The sequence below is a fragment of the Trichosurus vulpecula genome, chromosome 7 (assembly GCF_011100635.1).
Source record: "Trichosurus vulpecula isolate mTriVul1 chromosome 7, mTriVul1.pri, whole genome shotgun sequence".
In the NCBI taxonomy this organism is placed as follows: domain Eukaryota; kingdom Metazoa; phylum Chordata; class Mammalia; order Diprotodontia; family Phalangeridae; genus Trichosurus; species Trichosurus vulpecula.
The window spans coordinates 176,073,022-176,081,274 of NC_050579.1; the positions used below are offsets into that span (position 1 = coordinate 176,073,022).

An 8,253-nucleotide genomic window follows, 5' to 3' on the forward strand; every position below is an offset into this window, starting at 1 on the left:
TGGGGTCGTGCACAGTCAGGCGCCACTGAAACAACTCAAAAACAACAACAAAAACAACTATGTTTTTATCCTACGCTTTGGTCATTCGTAATTGCAGAGGTTACATTTACAGCCTTTATGCTGCATCGTCCTGCAGAAGCAGTTGAATATTAACTGTGAGATCAATTTAGCAAGTGAATTCAACAAGCATTTACCAAACATCTACCTTGTGCCAGGCACCGTATTTGGTTTTGGGTTGTTCTGGCTGACAGGCCTCTGTTACTTTGCATGTACTTTCACAGAGCACCAAAGAGTTGAAGGGAGGCAAAAGCATTTTCATTCATTCTAAGTAGGATGGAATTGCTTCCCTAATTCAGGAGGATCTCTTTATATTAAAGTGGCTACGTTGCTTCCTAATCACCCATGAATTACTAAAAACGTCTTTGAAAGATCTGAAATGTGGGGTTCTTTACTATCATTTGGTGCTGCTAATATTGAAATTAAAGATGGTCTTAGATAACAGATCTTATTTTCTTTTTAAATAAATGTGCCTTTTCCATTAGATTATTGTCTCTATGGCTATCCCACTGAGCTGTAAATTATTCCCATTATTTTATCACGTGCTTTATTTCTGTCGTCCCGGTAACAAACTATAATTGCCTTTTTAATATTTATGCTTTTTATTTAAATGCTTCTTTTTAACTAAAGGAAAAATGAACTCTTTAACAGTTGAAGGGCATGCCAGTTGAACTCTCTATAGCACTTCCTTCCCTCTTTGCATCCTAAGCTCTTCTCTTAATATAAAATTTTTATACAAATTTAATAAATTTTTTAATATAAATTGTTACAACTGGAAATAGAACACAGCCCAATAAATAATTTTGCAGAAAAGTAACTGTTAGTATTGAATTATTAAAAGTGAATATGTTAATCAAATGTCACATGTTTTATTAGAGGTCATTATTAGCAACCTGATAATTTTCATTAGTTCATTCAAATAATGATCAGTATTAGTGAATGCTGATGTTTCTTCATATTAACCCTATAGAATTATATTTCACATGTTAAAAAAAAGTCTAGGAATTCAGCACATCAAAATAAATGGATGTATGACACACATTCAATCATTCAACAAATATCAGTTGAATTCCTGCTATACACAAAGATCTGGGGAAGACACACAAGTAAATGCCATTATGCTCCCAAGGTGTTTTCAGTCTAGTAATCCATGGACATTAATAAATCTAATAGAAAAGGTGACATTAATAGGTAAGAGAATACAGATATGGTATGATGAGAGTTCAAAGGACAGCAAGATAACTTTTAGCTTAAGACCAACAAGGCTTAAAGAGAAAAGTGACATCTTAACTAGGTTATATAGGATTTCCGCTTTTGGATGAATGAATGAACAATTTAATTAATTAATTCTGACTGTGATCAATGGCATACTGGATGACTCATTAATGATCAGTTCCGTTATTTTTAGTTTATGGTACTTAAAAGTATAGATAACAGTAATTTAATTCTTTCACAAGTTGTTATTATCAAAGGAAGCCTTTTAATTTATCCTAGGTGCTTAATGAATATATGTACATATATATATATATATAGATACAAATATATATGTATATATAAAAATAGGCTGAGTTGAATATTTAGCTATTGTATACTCTTTTTTTCTGTTAAGCTAGGACTGACTTTCTGAATTCAATCAACTAATATGGCTATAATCTTTTGGAAATTGTGCTTGTCCAACCTTTCCTTTAGCAACTATGCCTGATGATAATTTGAAACATTCTTCCTTTACTATCACAGTTTTCCAAAAATGCAACTGCCTCATACTTATGAATAAACTTATAAACAAATTGGTATGAACAAAGGCTTCGAATAGATTTTAGCTTCCAAGGAAAGCAGAAACACGGATATGAGAAAGAGAAGATTATTTTTTAACATTTTTTAGAAATAGCTTGACACTGACCTTTGGTTATAATTGGTATTAGTTGAAAAGGTTTTGTATGTCAGTGAATTTATTGGTTTTTCTCCCTTCCAAGAATATATTTAAATATATTTAACACAGGCAGTAGAAAAAAAGAAAAAGAAATGTCTTCCAGGAGAAAAATAAGACAATAATGTTTATAGATTCATCAGAGGTTCGAAAAGGTCAAATTTTATGACTTACACATCAATTTGAGTGGGGAAGTATCAACACAGATGTTCTTCTCTCCTACCCTCTTAAGCATTTTTAGAAATTGTAAGACCAATCTGTGAGTGAAAGATCTTTCCCACCCATTGAATAGGCCTCAGGTAGGCCAACAAAGGGAGGCCTGATTAGAGGCAGGCCCATACCCTTTCACTAACTAGGTATGAGGCCCTAGGCTCACGCCCTTTTGCTAGTTAGGCTGCAAGAGGTGTGAAGCCCTCAGGGCTCTAAGGGCAGTTGCTAAGACCAGAGCCAATGGTATGTGCACTGAGTTCTAGTAAATCAGATGCTGGCTAGGACTATATAAAAAGAGAGCCCAGAACTGAGAACAGCAGAACTGGAAGCAGCAGGATTCACAAGCAGACATTGAGTAGAGAGGACATTGAGGCAGCAGGCATTGAGAGAGAGCCAGCATGGGAGAGACTGCAGAGTGGAGAGTGCAGGACAAGAGAGAGTAGAGATTAAGGAGCTGAAGTCAGCAGAGCTGCAGGAGAGAGTGCTGAGTAGAGGTTTAGGATTCATGAGAGATTGTTTACAGGAAAGCCCTAGCAGGGGAGGAAGGCTGCAGGATGGCTTGACTCCTTGCTATAATACTTTGTTATAATTTCCTTGTTGCTACATTGAGGTGGGCTTGTTGGCTTTGGAATATTATTGCTACTATATGGAATTGGAATTGCTGGTCCTGGGATTGGATTCTCTCATGTCTAAATAAATTTTATACTTCCTCTGCCTTCTACTTCGAAAATTTCTTATACTTTGTGATTCTAAACCATACAAGCATGTCCATGGTCATCCTCGAGGTCATGAATCTTGCCTTACTGATAGAGAAACCAGCCAGCATTATCAAAAATATTACAAATTCTAAGGAATAAAAATGTAAGTCTAGAAAGAGTTCTATGAAAGGGGTAAAAACTGGAGGACAGAATTACCTTTATTTTGAATTTTGAATTTTATGTTTATAATCCACTCAGGCCATTTGAAAATGAATTGGCACTTTATTTTTGGCACAGAATGATCCATATCTTTTGGTTCAATTAAGAATTAAGACTCATTTGGACACCAACTTAGTTGCAATTCTATTTTGTGATATATTTTCACCTACAGAATAAATTTCCACAACTTCCATTCTCCTAATTCTTCCAATGGCAGATTTGCTTGATTTTTACCAAGCACTATCCCCTCTATTTTCCTTTAAGGTTGTGGGAATCACTTCCTGGCTGAGGTTTTACCTTCTACCATCTAGACGATAAAGGCAATAGGAATGAACTAACTTTTTGCCTAAAATTTCCCATAATTCCAAAATAGGACATTTTAAATTTGAATAAGAAAACTTAACTGAGTTGAATTAATCAGAGAACAGATGGGAAAGACAGTCTTTCCTTACACTTTTGGTTAAGTCCTACATATCAGAATAACAAGGGATTACAATAATAGGTACCATTGGGTAAATTTGGAGACTATTGTAGCTTTATGTTCCTGGATGATTTTCTGGTTCATTTTTAAATCATCTTATTTCTACATATCAAGATATGCAATTATATTTTGGGACATAGACTGATTATTATTTTCTCTGCTCTCATGTGAAGTTCCATTAGGTATGTTTAATATACTTTCCCTTGAACCTTTCCATAAAATCTAAGTTACTAATGGAGTCAAATTTCCCAAAATCTAGCAGCACAGTTTACACATTACTTAGACATTTGTGCAATCCTTTTTTTCTTAAAATTTCAAATAACAAAAGAAAAAGAAGTCCACATTTAATCCTTTTTATACTTCATGTACCTCAGAGAAACTTGTTTTCTGGGAGAAGCTTCAAAGCGGAATAAAAAAGAAAACTTAAACAGAGACTTGTGCCAATTTTCTCAAGGATTGCTTCTGCTTACTCTTTACTATTGGTTTACTATGACTGCATGAGGTAATGTGTCTAATATAGTCTTTGAATAATTTTGTAAATTATGATTTTCTGCTTTGGATAGCCTGGAATAAGGAGGCTTTTCACTTCCAACAGCTAATATCATCTTCCCTTATCTAATTTCGCTAGACTATGACCACCTGCTACTCCTGACATCCTGCCTTCTTTTGATGGTTCAGTCAGTCAGCCAATAAACGTAAGTCAATAAGCAACTACTATGTGAGAGGCACTGTGCTAAGGACTGATTCATCACCTGAATGACTTTTTCCAGCTTTGCCCACGCATAACTTATATTTCCTTCAAGACCTGACTCCAGGGTAATTTAGGTAAAGCAGCTTCTCTTGAAAATGCTCAGTGTACACTGCCTTTTTTTTTATCTTGTACTTCTCTAGGGTGATGTGTATTCAGTCTATCACATTGCATTATGTACTCTGTAATAGCTTTCTGAAAGGCAACATGGGATATCAAATGGAAGAGCAGCCTTGTACTCAGAAAAATCTGGGATCAAGTATGACCTCCGACATTGGTAAGCCACTTAAACTGTGAATATTTTATGCAATTCTCTAAGACTATGAGTGGCTGATGAGTTTCAATAGAGGAGGAAAGCTAATGTGATGGAAGGTAGCCTCCACCCTGATGCCATGGTGGCTTCAGCTCTGCTGCTGCCCTCAGAGACAGGACCAGAGAAGGCGAGGCTGAGGGGATGGTGGCAGCTGAGGCCCCAACGAGGAAGTTTCATAGAACATCCTGGAGTCCACCATGAATGGACAGTTGGATTTAAGTGGAAAGCTTAAATTAAATATTAAAGCTCATCTTGGGGAAGATATTCAGAGAATTCACATTCATAATGAAGACATATTACCTATGATGAATTAATGTTGATGTTGCAAAGAGTTTTCTGAGGAAAACTTCTGAGTAATGATGAAGTTACTATAAAGTATAAAGATGAAGATGGAGATCTTCTAACAATTTTCAATAGCTCTGAGATTTCCTTTGCAATTCAGTGTAGCAGGGTATTGAAACTAACTCTGTTTGTTAATGGACAGCCAAACCCTCTTGAATCAAGTCAGGTGAAATATCTCCGTAGTGAACTGATAGAACTTCAGAACAGTGTGAATCATCTGTTGGATTGTTTAGAACCACCTGTTGAACCTGGACCTTCTACCAGTCTCCCTGAAAATGATACTGTGGATAGTAGAGAAGAAAAACCCACCGCTTCTGATTCTTCAGGCAAACAATCTACCCAAGTGATGGCAGCCAGTATGTCTGCTTCTGATGCATTAAAAAAACAAGATGAAATCAACAAGAATGTCATGTCAGCATTTGGTCTGACAGATGATCAGGTTTCAGGAACACCCAGTGCTCCTGCAGAAGAATGTTCTGGAACACCAGATAGCATTGCTTCCTCCTCATCTGCAGCTCATCCACCAGGGGTTCAGCCACAACAGTCACCATATACAGGAGCTCAGACATAGACAGGTCAGACTGAAGGTCAGATGTATCAATAGTACCAACAACAGGCCAGCTACAGTACTCAGCAACCACAGGCTCAACCTCCACAACAATGTGGTATGCGGTATTCAGGCTACAGTCAGCAGGCTGGACCGCAACCTTCTCAGCAGTTCCAAGGATATGCTCAGCAACCAACGTCCCAGCCCCCAGCTCCTGGCTTCTATGGATAGCCTCAACAACTGCCTGCTCAACCTCCTCACAGCATAGAATTACACTACTCAAGCTTCTCAGCCTACCAGTTACACCCCTGTCTCTCAACCTGGAATGGCTCAAAGTCAACCAGGAGCCTATCAATCAAGACCAGGCTATAGGCCACCTCCTGGAAGTACTATGACCCCTCCTCCAAGTGGACCTAGCCCTTATTCACTTAACCGTCCCCCCTTTACTTAGGGTTATAACCAGCCTGGATCTGGTTATCGATGGGGAAACTCAGCTGCTTATTGATTATGTTACAGGTAAATGCAGCTGTTAGCTACTTTCTGTCCCAACACACTCAATACTACTTTTAATTTGTATTAAAGTTCAGAAACTCAGAAAAAAAGGAAGAGCATTCTTTATGGTATCACTGTTGCTGTTAATTGAAAGTATAATTTGCTGGAATAAAAGACCAAAACAAATCTTCATTTCTCCCCCCTGCTTTAAATTGTATCAGCTTCCTAGCTTTTTTATTTTGAAACACTACCCTAAGTGTGTGTAAAGTGATTGAATTCTAGCTTGCCTTGTCCAGAGGATATTAAAATGCTAGGCTGGTTGAGATTTAGCCATATTCTCTGGCTTGTTTTTACTATTAACATGATGTACTAAATTAGATCCCTTTGAGATAAAAAATAGGTATTATGTAAAAATGGTAACATTGACATTGAATGGCTAATAAAATGATTGAATCCAAAAAAAAATAGAGGAGGAGAAAGTTTCCATACCAGAACTTCCTTGCACTGATGAAATCAAAGGTCTGTGAAATAAAATACAAATCTCCAGTTTCATGAATCTGTCTTGTTTCCTTATTCTGATTGTAAGCATCTTGAGGAAAGAGAGAATATCTTCTACTACTGTGGTAGAGAGCTATGCATGACATTGAACAATCAATGTCTTGATAAATTCTGGCCCTGTTTGACCATTCAGTTCAACTCAGCAAAGTTTTATTCAGTGCTTCCTAAGTTCTAAGGCCAATGAGGGTGATGCGGAAATTTTAAAAGGTAGTATTGGGAGACAATGGGGTACAACAGAAAGGACACTAGCTTTTACAATAAGAGGAATGGGTTCAAACTCTGTTTTTGAAGCATACTACTTACCAGAACCTGTTTCCTCAACTTTGTTTATTTATTTGTTAATTTATTTGTTTGCTTTGTTTATTTATCATGCTTCATTCTGTATTCAGACACCACCAGTTCTTTCTCTGGGGATGATTACCACCTTTCAGCATAAGTCTTTCAGAGTTGTTTTGGATCCTTATATTGCTAAAAATAGCTAAGTCATTCACAGCAGATCATCTTACAATATTGCTGTTACTTTGTACACAGTACATTTCACTTTGTATCAACTCATGCAAGTCTTTCCAGGTTTTTCTGAGAGCATCTGCTCATCATTTCTTATAGTACAATAGAATTCCATCATAATCGCATACCACAATTTGTTCACTCTCCCCCATGGGCATCTCATCAATTTCTAATTCTTTGCTCCCAGAAAACAGTTGCTATAAATATTTCTGTACATATAGGTCCTTTTCCTTTTTGGTTTTTTATCTTTTTGGGATACAGACCTAGTAATGGTATTGCTAGATCAAAGGGTATGTTATAGCCCTTTGGGCATAGTTCCAAATTGCTCTACAGAATGGTTGAATCAGTTTACCTCCACCAACAGTGCATTAATGTCTCATTTTTCCCACATCCCCTCCAATATTTGTCATTTACCTTTTCTGTACTGTTAGCCAATCTAATAGGTATGAGGTAGTACCTCCGAATTGTTTTAATTTACATTTCTCCAATCAATACTGAGTTAGAATATTTTTTTCACATGGGTTATAGATAGCTTTGATTACTTCATCTGAAAACTGATCATATCTTTTCATCATTTATCAGTTGGGGAATGGCTCTTATTTTTATTGACTCAGTTCTGTATATGTTTGAAAAACAAGACCTTTATCAGAGAAACTTGCTTCAATTTTTTTCACATATATATTTTCCTCCATCCTATCCCTCTGTTTATTCTATTGTCTCTCTCCTTTCACCCTGTCCCTCCTCAAAAATGTTTTACTTCTGACTACCACCTCTCCCAATCTGGCCTTTCTTCCATCACTGATCCTTCTTTTATTGCCTTCCCTTCTAGGGTAAGATAGATTTTTATACCCAGTCGAGTGTGTATATTATTCCCTCTTTAAGCCAATTCTGATGAGAGTGAATTTGCTTACTCTCCTTACCTTCCCCCTCTTTCCCTCCACTATAAAGATTTTTCCTTGCGTCTTTTATATGATTATATATCCCATTCTACTGTCCCATTTCTCTTTCTCCCAGTACATTCCTCTCTCATCCCTTAATTTTATTTTTTAGATATCATCCCTTTATATTCTATATATATACTTCTATATATGCTTCTATATATACTTCTAACCACTCTAATAATGAGAAAGTTCTTATCAGTTGCAAATATCATC

At 36.6% G+C, this 8,253-nt stretch overlaps 1 pseudogene; it reads left to right on the forward strand.

The window, feature by feature from the left end:
• The first annotated feature begins 4,850 nt into the window (after positions 1-4,850).
• LOC118857714 lies at positions 4,851-6,047 on the forward strand (annotated as a pseudogene).
• Positions 6,048-8,253: the final 2,206 nt, after the last annotated feature.